The sequence below is a fragment of the Vanacampus margaritifer genome, chromosome 3 (genome assembly GCF_051991255.1).
Source record: "Vanacampus margaritifer isolate UIUO_Vmar chromosome 3, RoL_Vmar_1.0, whole genome shotgun sequence".
NCBI classification, from domain to species: Eukaryota; Metazoa; Chordata; class Actinopteri; order Syngnathiformes; family Syngnathidae; genus Vanacampus; species Vanacampus margaritifer.
In genome coordinates, this window is record NC_135434.1 from 18,619,639 (window position 1) to 18,634,090 (window position 14,452).

Sequence of the window (14,452 nt, forward strand, 5' to 3'; positions counted from 1 at the left end):
TTAAAGGAACTCTGCAGTCTGATTTGATCAAAATAGGCTCCACCCACTTGATTAGTAGTGCTGTGCCCAGCAAAGACTTCTGGGATATGCTATAATATACAGTATATGATATAATAATTTAAAAAGGTATTACATTATCTGATATCTGTAAAGAATTGTTATTAATTTTTATTAAAAAAATTCAAGTTAAGTGAAAATGTCACATTTTCAATCGTTACTACATTACATTTTCATGAAATAATTAAATTATAGGTTGCTACAGAGACTTTCATTATTGAATTAACCATCATCTAAACTCAATATCATCTGTATTTCCTAAATATAATTAATGTATTAAGGACTTACTTAGTTACTTATACTGCACAAAATTGGTAATCCACAGTGTAGCCTAATATCCCTGTAATGTCTGTGGTGCTCGGAGAAGGGGAAACAATGAGTCTTTTGAATAAGAGATGCTATTCCAAATCCTAACACATTCATTTTGGCACGATCAGCAATGAATCATGGATGTGGCATGCAAGAGATGTATTTATCTGAGACCAGGACAAGGACTGGAGAGGGTTATCAACCACTTTCACACATCTATTGATTGCCATCAAAGTGAGATGTACCATAGAGAAGGAAACATGTGAACAGCAACTGTCACAAAAGCTTGGCAACATTTTCATCCAGTGATTATTTATAGAGAAGAGCATTTCAAGTAATTGCTGCACGCCAGCCTGCATGTGAGGTCTTTCTACTTTTATTGGGCACATCAAGTGCTTTGTTCTGATGGCTGCCGCTGCAAAAAAAAAACTCATTTCAGCAAAAGGTGTCAAGGCCATACAAGTCGTACATGTTCATCGTGCTTACTTGCAAAGTGCCATTCTTATTCATGTCTGAGTGGGCATATGCCACACAAAGAACTGATTGCGCTATGAACACGCACAGTCGGACCGTGGCATAGATGCACTGACGTGACATTTCAAGCAAAGCTCAACACTTCTGGGCTATCTTTGGAAAGTGATGATGATCTTTGCTGTGCTGCTCATCAACAGTGAGAAGGATTGCAATGTACAGCCGTCCGCGGGCCACACTCATTTGACATGTTGACACAGTAGGTCCTTAAAAGTGCATGTGTCAGGAACTTGCAACTAATAGCGCAATGTGTAACTTCAGAAGATTAGCCGTGGCCGCTCTGGTGTTTAGAAGCAGTTTTTGACAAATGTGTGTGGCGGTCGTACGTGAGGTGGGAGAAATGAAGGCGGCGTGGACGGCTCTGCAAGAGTGGAAACTAAGTGAAATATAAGATTGCGATATTTTGATAAAGTAATCATGCTCGGGGAGCAAGCATCAGACTCGGATAGCGGCCTTTGGTGATCCCGCGGAGCTCCTCTCAACACGGCGGCATTAGATTTACAAATTGAAAATCATTAATAATTCTAACCAGGATGTGATAAATCTGGAATCACTCCCGATGAACCTGGACACACTTTCATAAATCAAAAAGATTACTTGGAAATTTTTTAAAATCTGGCGTCAGGCTGTCAGGCTTACTAATGGTTTTTGTAGATCTCTCACTGTGATATATCATTAATCTGTGATACATTTGAAGGGTGTCACCAGGGCGATATGTGATTCCTCCAACATTAAGGATATGCTGGTCTGTGTCAATACGAGGGCTGCGATGGCTGAAAGCTGGATGGGAGTGGGGTCATTAACTTGATGTCTGTTCAGCAGTTCACTGTATGTTTACTGCAAAGACAATGAAATGAATGTTTAGGTTTTAGTATAATAGTGTCAATTTCTTGATCAGAAACAAGATTATGGCAATAATAGAATGCCAAATAAGAAGCAATAAGAACCCAATCAAATTTTAATATAATAACAACAACATACTATCTGTTATTATTATCTATCTCATATACTCTAAAAACAGTTGGGGTAAAAATAACCCAATTATGGATCAAAAATGGACCGATCCACTTTATGGGTCAATATGACCCAACTTTCAGTTTTTTTTTTATACAAAATGACCCGATTTTTTGACCCAAGTAAAGGATCTGACCAATATGTATGAGTTGTTTTACACTAAAAGACCCATTTCTTGACTCATAGTAGAGGATCGGTCCATTTTTGAGCCATAGTTGGGTTATTTTTTACCCAACTGTTTTTAGAGTGTAAGAAATGACCTGTTGAAGGTAAGCAATTTCTCAATTAACATTTTTGTTATTGTAAGCATAGCATGATTATTGCTGCAGCAATCATGGCATTTTGGGGGTTTACAAATGTACGGGGATAAGAGAGCACGGTAATATATGATTTGAAGATGCACACTCTAAAAACAGTTGGGTCAAAAATAACCCCACTATGGGTAAAAAATGAACCGATCCTCTACTTGGGTCAATTTGACACAACTTTGAGTCAAGAAATGGGTCTTTTAGTGCAACTTTGGTCAAATCCTTTACTGTTTTTAGAGTGTACACTCTAGAGTGTTTGTGGAGTGTACACTCTAAAAACAGTTGAGTGGAAAGTAACCCGATTATGGATCAAAAATGGACCCATCCACTTTATGGGTCAATTTGGGTCAAATAGACCCAAGTAGAGGATCGGTCCATTTTTGACACATTTTTGGGTTATTTTTGTCCCAATTGTTTTAAGAGTGTGTTTTTCACAAAACCTGTTCTGAAAACGCACTATAAATCGATACTGTTGTATCGTGAGATCAATACCATATATTTACCTAAATGGGGACCTCAGATATATAGTTACATTAATTGTTAAATGATGGTAAGCAAACTAAATTAAACAAAAATAAAAATTGTATGACTTGATTTGATATAATATGAGCAGGATTTGTTCAACCGTCAAACATGTTCCTTTTCAGAGCATTTTTCAACGTTTGCATTATTGCGTGTCCACCGCACTACTTGCTATGCTGTATATTTCGGCAATAATACAGCACAAGTCATCGCCCCCTAATTCCTGAGAATATCCACACTCTGAGAGTACGTGTTGCTAAGTCTGTGAGTAGTGCCATTGTAAAGTAGGAGGTATTGACCGTGATGGCGAACGAGGCACCTCTGTAATCTAAATGTCATTCACTGAAAAGCATCTCCCACATAGCCAATGGATTTCATCTAAACGCCTCTCCAAAAGATTCAATTACTTTTTCTCTCCGTCTGTTCCTTTCACCGTTTAATCTCCGCCCTCCTTCCCATGCACTAGTTGCTTATCTGCTGTGATTATAGTCATTATGAAGCAACTGCATCTGCTGGAGCCGACAAGCTCAGCCAGATGCCTCTGCAACTAGGTTCTGTTTAGCTGACGGGAAAGTTCTGGGACTCTGCTAGACTTATACTGAAGTTCTGTTATTACAAAACAGAGATGAGATTCCAATTCCCAATAGAAATTCAGAGTCATTGACGAACGACCACAGTGTATACTGCTGCTGCCGCTAAAAAAAGAAACATTTCAGAGAATCACTTATCACAACTTCATTCAAATGACCTCCCAAAAAACTGTGGCCTGATTCCTGATGAGTCCCGGGTTTATCCCAGTGGATTCTTTATTTCTTGATCTTATATACATGAAGATGGTGAGCTCAGCTGGGCAGAGGCTGCGTTGTGCCCTGATGGAGGCTCATACAAGGCATGTGTCAGACAACACAGCTGCTCTTTTCATGTTCAAACTGTCTCTTGCACGGCACCATCAAGGTTTTAGCTGAGGGGGCGGAGTTTAAATACAACCGAACAAAACTCAATTTTTTGACAATGACATCAAAGGAGATGGCTGCTTTTGTGTTTGAAGTGGAGAATGATGAAAGTGTTGTGAAGACAGTAGAGTGGTAGGGCAAGTTCATTGCCGTCTCGCTGCGGGTATGATTATCGTCTGTTATTGGCGCCGAGCCCTGAAACAACTGTCAGCATGACATGGGAATAATGATCTCCTTTTTTCAAGTACTGACACCTAAGCAATTCTGACACCCAAATACCTACTGTACTACACTTTTTAGAGATTCAACTTTTTCTCTTTCTTTTTCTTTACTTATTTCAGACACGTATCAGAAACTTGTGAATTGTTTCGAGGAATTGCTTTTAAGCGAATTATAAATTACTAACTAACAAATACATATATATGTACATGCAGTATATATATATAAATATATATACAAATATATGTACATATATATGGCACGATGGCTGACTGGTTAGCATGTCAAACATTGACGGACTAAGCATTGCCTCAAGTGGGTTTTCGTCAATATAACACAGATGTGCTCGGCCTGCAAGATCGTATCGGGGTCCAGCGCACCTTTTGACGATGTCACATTACGGCAACATCAATTAAACAACATTGAATGTTTGTTTTTTTCCGTTCACCTTGACCATTTGTCTCCATATGAAACACAGCGGGGGGCACGGTGGGGTTGACTAGTTAGCACGTCCGCCTCCCAGTGCAGAGGACGTGAGATCGAGTCCGGACTTTGGCCTTCCTGGGTGGAGTTTGCATGTTCTTTCCGTGCTTGCGTGGTTTTTCTCCGTGTACCCCGGTTTCCTCCCACATTCCAAAGACATTCATGTCAGGTTAATTGAACACTCCAAATTGTCCATAGGTGTGATTGTGAGTATGGTTGTTCGTCTCTGTGTACCCTGCGATTGACTGGCAAACAGTTCAGGGTGTACCCCGCCTACTGCCCGTAGCCAGCTGGGATAGGCTCCAGCGTCCCCCACGACCGGTTAAGAAAATGGATGGATGGATAAACTTTCCATTATTAAATTGATTAATCGACTAATCAAATTGATATGCTGAAATCACAGAATTTGGACAATTTTAAATTTAAAAATGGCTCCAAACAATTACTCAATTATTAAAATAGTTGTCAATTAATTTGATAATCAATTACTTGTCGATTAACCGATTAATTTTGCTATTTTACCGATTATTTTTTATATATTAATCTAGCTATAATGTATGTGTGGAAGGGAAATTTGAGTCACATGCAGAAATTAAAGCATGTGGTTACTTTTGTGTGCACACTGTTTTAAACTTGGGGAAGTTATTCGGTTGAGTTCTGAATTAATTAGTCAATTTCTACCGATGTTCTTTATCATCAAGGGTTTTTAAACTTACTTAGGGTGTCCCCTAAAAGGGATTTTTTTTTTTAATTCTTAACTACATCCTGTACATATAAACATATCGTAACTACCATGCCATATAGGATGCTGTTTAAAAAGAAAAAAGTTTCAAACATTCATATTTTCGCATTTCAGCAGTGTGGGTTAAGCACCGCTTGGAGTACATGATATTTACAGCTTTATCCATTGTTGATAGCTAGAAATGATGCACGGCAAGTGATTCACGAGTAAAGTCACTGATGCAGCGATGATGGATTTATGTGAAACATTACAGTCATATTAGAGCTTTTAATTGTCCTGAAGTAGTTTTATTGGTGCACCTCTTCCCATATGTATAAGTAGGCACTTTTTTATCACACGCACAAAATTTATTGCTTTCACAGAGGATGAGTTGTGGCTCAGTGTGAGAAGCATTGTTTAATATAAAAGAAAAACCTTTCTTTTTCATACTATTCAGTTTGCTGTCTGTCAGTTTGCTAAGGGGTGAAAGGGCAACATATCTAATAAAGATAGGCTGTCTAATATTTGCTAATAATACACTAAAAGTATGCAGTAAATAAGTCATGGTTTGATGTGTACAACCATGGCAGAACTTTGTGTCTCCCCGTAACCAATGGAGAAGCAAGGGGAAGACCTTTGGACATCCAATGGAAAAACTGTTCTTTTGGAATTTCACCATTCATCACAACAATCCAAAAACTTCTCCAAAAGAAAATCATTATGGACACATTAAAGCGGAAAGTGTGTTTGGCAAAACTACCTTACAGCAAGAAGTTACCTAATTACTGTACATTTAATTTTGGGGCTTTACTGTTTGTAGGTTCTTTTCATACAAATGGCATGTATCATATGCGAGTTTGGCATGGCATGGTTTGTAGTATATTCTACATGTGACAAATAAGCAGCTTTACCTACCTGTTACTTGGAAAATACATTTTTAAATGGATTGCCATGTTGGAAAATCTGGGGGTGACCTAAAGCGAATACTGACTGTTGTAAAAAATAAAATATTGATTATTTCCGTTTTGATGTACACCCTCCATTGATTTTATTTTCACATTTGTTGTAGAAACCCTTCAGAAATTATTTATATTGGTCAAATAAAAAATTCACCACAAAAAACTGGCATTTTAACAGGGGCGAGTGAACCTTTCATATCCACTATGGAGTCATTTTTTATTCACGACAATTCTTTGTATAACTGTGTCCTTAAATATAATGTAGGTTACATTTACCTAGTAAAACAGACAAGTTAACAGTCCTCCCAATATGTCTTGCAAGCTCCACATTTAGTCAGACCTCTAAAATACTCCTCTGCTAACTATTATTGTACATAGGTTGGCAGTCTATAGTCCAGCCTGTAAAATCTTTCAGGAAGGGTCATTAAGGATATTTCATTATCTCCATATTGCCAAGGTCAGGTTGTCCATATATCCACTTTACGGCTGCTGTGGGAATATGCTGCGACTGTAGTATAATAGACCAGAAAATGTCCACACCAGGAATGATGGGAAATCAATACTGGGCCCGACTCATCAATACAAACCCCATTTTCACAAGCAGGAAGAAGGTACTCAGCTCAGGGTGGAAAAAATGTTGAGGAAAATATATTGAATCAGAGGTGAAAAATAAAATAAACAATGTTGTTTTATTGTTAATAAAATGTTTGTTCTTAAATGTACTGCGCTGGATGAGTTGTCACAGAAGTGGTTTAAACTGGTTTGGCTTGATTTAGTTTTAATCTGCCAGCACTGGATCAGACAGTCCATAAATGTCCCCGCACAGTCATGTAACCACGTTAAAGTAGAAAGAAACATGGCTTGTGACAATGATTTGGCCCATTTGTTACAGCTCTGGCAGCCAGGGGCCTCAATCTGCCTTTGCTTTGTTAGAAGAATGTTGATGCCTTCGCTTTATTGCACAGTAATGGCAGCAGAAACGTAGGATGCAGACAAACAAAGGGCCGTTTATATCATTGCGACTTATGGAAGGAAGTGAAGTGAAAACCATTAAATCATTACAAAGACAATTACAGTAAACTCGCATGATGTTTGACATGTACTGTCTTGAGTGAGTATGTAAACTTGCGAGGAGAGAAGTATAAATAATATACATTAAAATTGTGTGTGCATGCATATAAGCTATTTGTTGAATAAACGTAGCAGAGAGTGTTGTGGTCCAACACAGAATTCAAAATGTGATGTGATGGAGAAAAGAGAAAACAGCCTCTGGTTGTTTAACCAGCCGCTGGTAGCCTTGGGTGTTGTTTGTTTATGCAGCACAGCTTCCACCAAATGAATATCATACTGGTAAACGGATGCTGGAGAGGGGGGCGGGATAAAAAAAAGATGATGCCTATTTAAGCTTCTTCTTCCCTGCTCTCGTAAAAATATGCCTCAATTAAATGTTTATCAATGTCTTTCTTATATGATAAATTTATGATAAGGTGCTTGAAAAAAAAAACGCTTCTTCCTTACCTTAACTGTAGATACATTGTCTTTGTGTGAACATTCCACAATGTGCGCTGCATGCTAATAGCTTATTGACCATGTATAGTGTAATGAGACCTTGGGTGCAGGGGCAGCCGTGATATATGAGGGTGACAATTGGCCTCTGCTGCACTGATGACCTAATTTCAATATTCAGGGACTTGGGGATAGAAATGACACTTTTCACATTCCGAGCTACTGTATGTACTGTATTAGCCCCCCGGCTTACTGTACCCCTGCCCAATCCCAGTCCGTGCACAGCATGGCTGGAACAAACCCACCAAATCACAACCATTCATTGTGGACACAGCAAGGTGTAGCCTGCTATACACCCGCCGACAGGGCGCACACAGCACAAGCTTTTGACTCATTCCAGGAGTCACCTTCATCTTTTTTTGCGTTCAGCTGACTTGATGCATGCATTCAGGAAAAATAAAGCAGGGGCTGATTCCAAAAGGGCTCTCTGTCTTCAGAGATAACCTTGAGGATGTATGGCATTTAGCATTCCGCTCAACCCCAGACGTGGCTTCCTGAATGCGGTCATGGCTTCCCTAAAGCGCATATTTTGATCCCTGGCCTAATGCTGGCAAACGGTAATACCTTTCCATGCTAAATGGAGGAGTTCCATATCATTGTTCTTAGGAAGGTGGCTTCAAATCTGAATTTAAAAAGTGTCACTGCGTGTTAGAGCAAAATGGGAACGATGCTCAATGGCCTATTTGCATTTGTGTCTTCGGAGGAGAGCAACACAAGTGGCACAAGTGCAGCGGAAGGTTATAAAAACGCCAACTCCTTCAATCATTCATCCTTTATTTCCCTTGTATTACTGAGTGGAGATGTCATGTATTGGCATTCATGTTGAAAGGCATGCCAAAGAGATGTGACGCCAAGAGGACTATTCCTTGTTTTAACCTTGAGCAAATATGAATACATTACGTGCGGTATCCGTTAAACGCCAGCTGATGTGCTCTCACCGTGTTCTGGCTATGCTACGCTATATTAAATGTAGCTTTTGTTGCAGAAGGGGATGACAGGTGAGCCACAGGATGGCAGCTTTGCTCTCTTTCTTGCCAAGGATCATGGGAAAGAACCTCTGTAAAGCCTCTCAACCCTACATAAGAACAACAGTTTCATATACTGTACACGGAAGACGCTATATAACAGTATATTGGCCAAAGCAAATGCTTTAGATGAAAAAAGAACTTTGAACGTGTGTTTGTGCGTGTGTCTTTGTGCCACAGGGACAGTGCAGTAGCTCACGGTGCTCCGACAGGTCCACTGTGTGTGGTGTTCTGCAGCATCAGCAGCCGGACAGGGGCCAGACGGTGGATTTATGATGCCAGGGAACGGAAATGACCTGCTTCTGTCATTGGGTGTGTGCCCCATCACGAGAGGCTCTAAACTATATTGGCACAGAGCTGACAGACATGTTTGTCATCCAGTCACTTTTGAAGATACCAAGCAAGGGGTATTACTCCTCTGACAAGCCCTTCCACTCAATTTGTGTGTGTGTGTGTGTGTGTGTGTGTTACCACTTCCCACCTCTATTTTTTTGCCTCCACCAACCATGAAAGTGCAAAAGCCAAAGGAATAGTTTTCAACTTAGTATGAAACTTTGTGATTGATTGGCGCGTGAATAGCAAGAATCCATTTTGAAAGAACGTTTGGATCACATTAAAATGTGGCAAGAGAATCTTTTTTTTTCATTATCTAGCACCCCATGTCAACTTTGTTGAGCTGCTTTATTTATTTATGTATTTATTTGCTTTAATGAATACACCACTACAGTGCTTTTATGTGTGTTTGTTTTAAGTTATTGACATGAATCATTTTTGTTGATATACAGACCGCCCAGGTAGGAGTCTACACAGTTAAAGTATAAAGGAGTTAAAGGGACAATGTGTATGATTTTGTACCATCTAATGGTGAACTAATAGAATGCAACAGTTTTGAAGCATGTGCACTGCTGTGCCAGCAGTGAGCGAGCAAGCAGTCTGGCGAACAGGAGCTTGCGGGAGTGGCTAGCAAAAACTCACTGGAGCAGTTTACAAGAGTGGCTAGTGGAAGAAGCTAGCCCAAATCACGGGATTTAGCCACGACCACCAAGTTGTGGTTGACCCAGTGGGTCCGATACTCCCTGCAAGCACCGTCAGATAGGGCTGTAAAGATCGATCCAAGCATTGATAGAATCAATACTAAAGTGAGTATCAGTATTGTATCGATACCAAAGCGCTAGTATCGATCCTTTACAATTATTTATTTAGGTTTCTCATGGGCCTCGCACAATCACCTTGTAGTGCATGCGCCGGCACACCAATGACCTGGTGGTAACAAATATATATATATATATATATATATATATATATATATATATATATATATATATATATATATATATATATATAATTATTATTTATATTTTTATTTTTTTTACTGTGAATGACAATTTACACTAAGAGTCATATTATGCTTTGTTTGAACTTTTCCAACTACTAGTTGAGCTAGGTTTTAGTGTAACACAACAGGTAAGTAATATAATATATGTGTAGACCGAAGGAACTTCGGTGGTTGACGTTTCTTTGAGGGCAGAAGAGCAACAGGGAATAAGAATATGAAGATAATTATTACTACATTGCAACTTTAAACAACAGTCTAGGTATGTTTCCGTTTAGGATATTACATCATGGCATGTTTAAGAACCTAAAAAGAACGTTTAATTTGAAAAAAAAACAACCAAAAAAACATATATACTATATGAACCTAAAAGTAATTGGTATCGGTAACGGTACTGTATCGGTATCGGCGATACTGACACCAGTATTTACTTGGTATATACATTTTTTTTTTTTGGGGGGGGGCATATTATTGAAATTACTAGTGGGATTTTAAAATGAATGAATTATTATCTCTTCAGTGGATAGCGCTAAAGTCTACACACTGTCCCTTTTAAGATATTTTTGCGCTACAAATCAAGTTTGTTTCATGCCAAAAATCAAATATTACGGGCATGGTAAATCTTATATGTATTGCGCAATGCATTGTGGAATTATATTTTGAAGTGGCCATTCTTGTTTATTACATTTCAAGCTGTGCTGTGGGATACATTGAGGTTACTAATGTAGGTGATAACTCATTACACATTTGAACAGTACTACAAGATGACAAGCTCCACAGAGTATAAAGGGAGTCCAAATAACAACCTGGAACTTGGGGGCTCAGCATGAAAAAGTCATTTTTAAATTTTCAATTAGCCAATTATTTATGATTATTCACAGCTTGTCGAGCCCAAGCACGAGCCACTTCTTTTTCGCTGCAGACAAAGTGACAAGGGAAGCTGAGTTGTATTTGCCACTACACTCACCATTCATATCTAATAAGTACTACACTCATTTAGGTAGTCAATCATTAGTTTATTTTTTGCATGTTTTACAAGTTAAAGAATGGGTCAGAAGGGAGTACAGAAAGTCCGACTGGGACGACGCACGAGAGGGTGTTGAAGACTGAATTTATAATTAACTGCCTGACCACATGCATGTAAAGGCGAGCAGATAATAACGCATATGCGAGAAAAACAGAGCAGAGACTGCCAAGTGGGTAATAAAAGACCCAGTAATAATTAAATCACAATCGTATCTTAAATCAATCTGTTGTCAGTGCAAAATGGATGAAAGATGCCGTAACAAAAGCAACCTTTGTCTGTGGCTGATTCACAACACTAAATCACTTGATCAGCTCGTTTACTGTATACAATATACCATTTATTAAAGATGAGGCAAAACCATAAACAAAGCTCATTATCAAAAAGTGTTCCAGATGATTTAAAGCAGCTTTAGCATGAACTACCTGGCCTACTTACAGCATGAGTTATGCTCTGCACAACAGACACCAAATTCTCTCTGCATCCGCTTGAACTTCCAAAGATTTCTACCATCACCCAGCAACCATCAACGCAGCCTTGCCTCACCCATCCATGCTGATGAATATTTTATAAAGATGCAAAGATTTCCTCCTTCTCACAGTGTAATCAAATGCACATAGTGCTGCGGGGATTTAAAGAAAAGATATAAAGTCACATCTTCAGGAAGAAATCCATTTTTCTCCAGGCTTGCATTCATTTAGGAATCAATGCGGCTCTCTGGGGACCAACCTCTTTGAATCACACACATGGACAGCACACACAACCTTTTTGTTATTATTCTGATCTTCTTTAGCAGCTTTAAATATGGATAGACAGTTGGCAGTATTTGACTGCAGGTACTTATTCATCAAAATGCTGCCATATAGTTGTATATAAGTGACCTAAGTGACACTTAAAAAAAAAGAAAAAAAAAGATGCCTATTTAATGTTTAAAACTGATCTTAATAAATTCAACTGGAGGGGACTTGATTGATGTATTACTTACGTTTATTTTTATCGTTCTCCCTGCCAAGATATGATTCTATTAGAATAGCTGATATCCTTGGAATCACTGGCACAGTGTGCAATCCATCCTCTTGTTATTTTTATTGTCATGTTTGAAATGCTGTATTGCTGAACTGTTTTAATTAGTACTCCGCACTTCATGGAGATCATTGTTCACGCTTGCCTAATTATATTTAGATGGACCAAATCTCCATCAAAGGAAAGCATTTATTCTGCATAGATGGTGAAGCAATGGGCTTCTATATTGGCCCCCGTGACAAGGCTATTACTGGCCTGCTTTGGCTTGGACACGCTAAATAAACACATCAATTTCAGAGGTCTGCAAAGTTAGGGATTGAGGGTAAAGGGAAGTTATCAGCTGCACTTGGTGAATGATATTGTACTATATGTGCATCATAAGAATTGCATTGGCTGGATTAAGCCATTCTATTTTCTTAACCTCTGCCAGAGCACAAAGCTTCTTAGTGTTGAAAAAGCAACAGAAAAAAAATGCTACACTTCCAGCCTGCCTTCTTAGCAAAAATTGGTTATAATAGAGAGTGATGGGGGAGGGGCACATGATTGGTGATGTACTTTTTTTTTTTTTTGCATGCATCCTCGCCTGAGAGCCGAGTGAATGTGATGGTTTCAGATTTGATTAGGCAGCCCAGGGGCCTCAGCAGTCCAGTTTTGCAATGGGCCGGCAGGGGCCTTGTACAGGCGTCTCATTGCTCACCATGCCTCAGTGGTGATGTACACATCGAGTATGACCGCCCGCTTGATTTAAACGCAGTCCGCTGCGGTGTGGGACTGCGTTCACGCTGTGCAATATTGTGGCCCATTCATCCACCCACCACTGGACATTGGTCTCTGCCAAGTACGTCGGGCTCGCCATCATATTTATATATGGAGAGAGAGAGAGCTCATTTTGCATAAGCGCTGTATGACTAGTGCACATCATTCATTGAAATCTAGAATATATAGAAACCTACAGGCACAAGCAGACTAATGGCAGTGCCTCAATGTGCTATTAAAATGCTGTTGTTGTTTTTTTTGCATGTCTTAAGTGTCCTATAGGCTACTCCAGGCCTTTGTTGTCACATTTAATGTAAAAGAAACAAACATAGAAGATGTCATACAGATATTTTAAAGTCAAAGTGTCAATAAGCAGAGGTGGGCAATGATGGATGCCCATTTTGTTGACAATCAACGATTGAAGATAAAACATTGACAGACTAAGCATTGCCTCAAGTGGGTTTTCGTCAATATAATCCAGATGTGCTCGGCCTGCACCTTTTGACAACGTCACATTACGGCAACACCAATTAAACAACATTGAATTTTATTTTTTCCCCGTTCACCTTGATCATTTGTCTCTCCATATGAAACACAGCCAGTTACATTTTTATGATTGTGAGAAGAGGGAGGATGTACTCAGGGTGCTTTCGCATAAACCCCGATATTTCCTGTCCGCTGTCGGTACCAGATATGATCGGGCTGTAAGATTTAATGTATGTAAGTGAGATATTTCTTCATAAAACATGTCCATGTTTTCCCACTGAATAACCATTAACCAGTACCACAAACTGATTCCTAAAGCCACAAAACATTGATCTTGTAGTGTGACGTCATCAGCATGCGTGCAAGCCACCGAAGGACCCCGATACAATTTTGCAGGCCGAGCATATCTGGTACCCACACCGGGTCAATAACGGAATGCACATTTTTCTGATGAGTAACAAAATTATTGATGGGCGGCACCAGAGTATTTCCAAGTAAATACACACGTACCAGCGTTGTTGTTCCAGATCACCCGTTTTGTGTGTTATGGATCTGGCGTTGAAGAGATCGAGAGGCTCAGCAGCTGAGGTTGGGTGGTTAGCATTTAGCTTAGCCTAGCCATAGCCCCACCTTTGTTTACATTACCCCTGCCACGTATGTCGTTTGCATGACCGGAGAACATTTCACGGAAGTCCCGCTGGTTGCACAATCTTGTCCGGGATGTTGTAAGTGCTAGACTAGAACGCCAAGAACGGGTCAATTTATGCTCTATTCCAATGTCGATTAAGTCCACACGATTATAGTAACCAACAGCAAAGGTAAAAGTACAATTAAAAAGAAAAAGGTACGATTCTCTGGCGTCCGAGGCCTCTGGCTGCAGTGGCTGCCATCCAAAGCCGCCACACTTGAGGGAGGGTGACGGCCGTCAGGCTGGGCGGCCATCGAGGCTCTGGCCTGCGGCTCTCATTCAAGTGAATGGAACCCAGCCAGCAGTGTGTATGCGTGTGAATGTTTTTTTACCCCAAGCTTCAATATTTATAATACATATGTTTTTTAGAGATTCAGACGAGGAGTCTATTCTTTTCAGTCGCCACGTCACAAAATGTGGGTGATGTGCTTCCAAATTGGGTGTACCATAGAGCCTGCGTGAGACGAGACAGAAA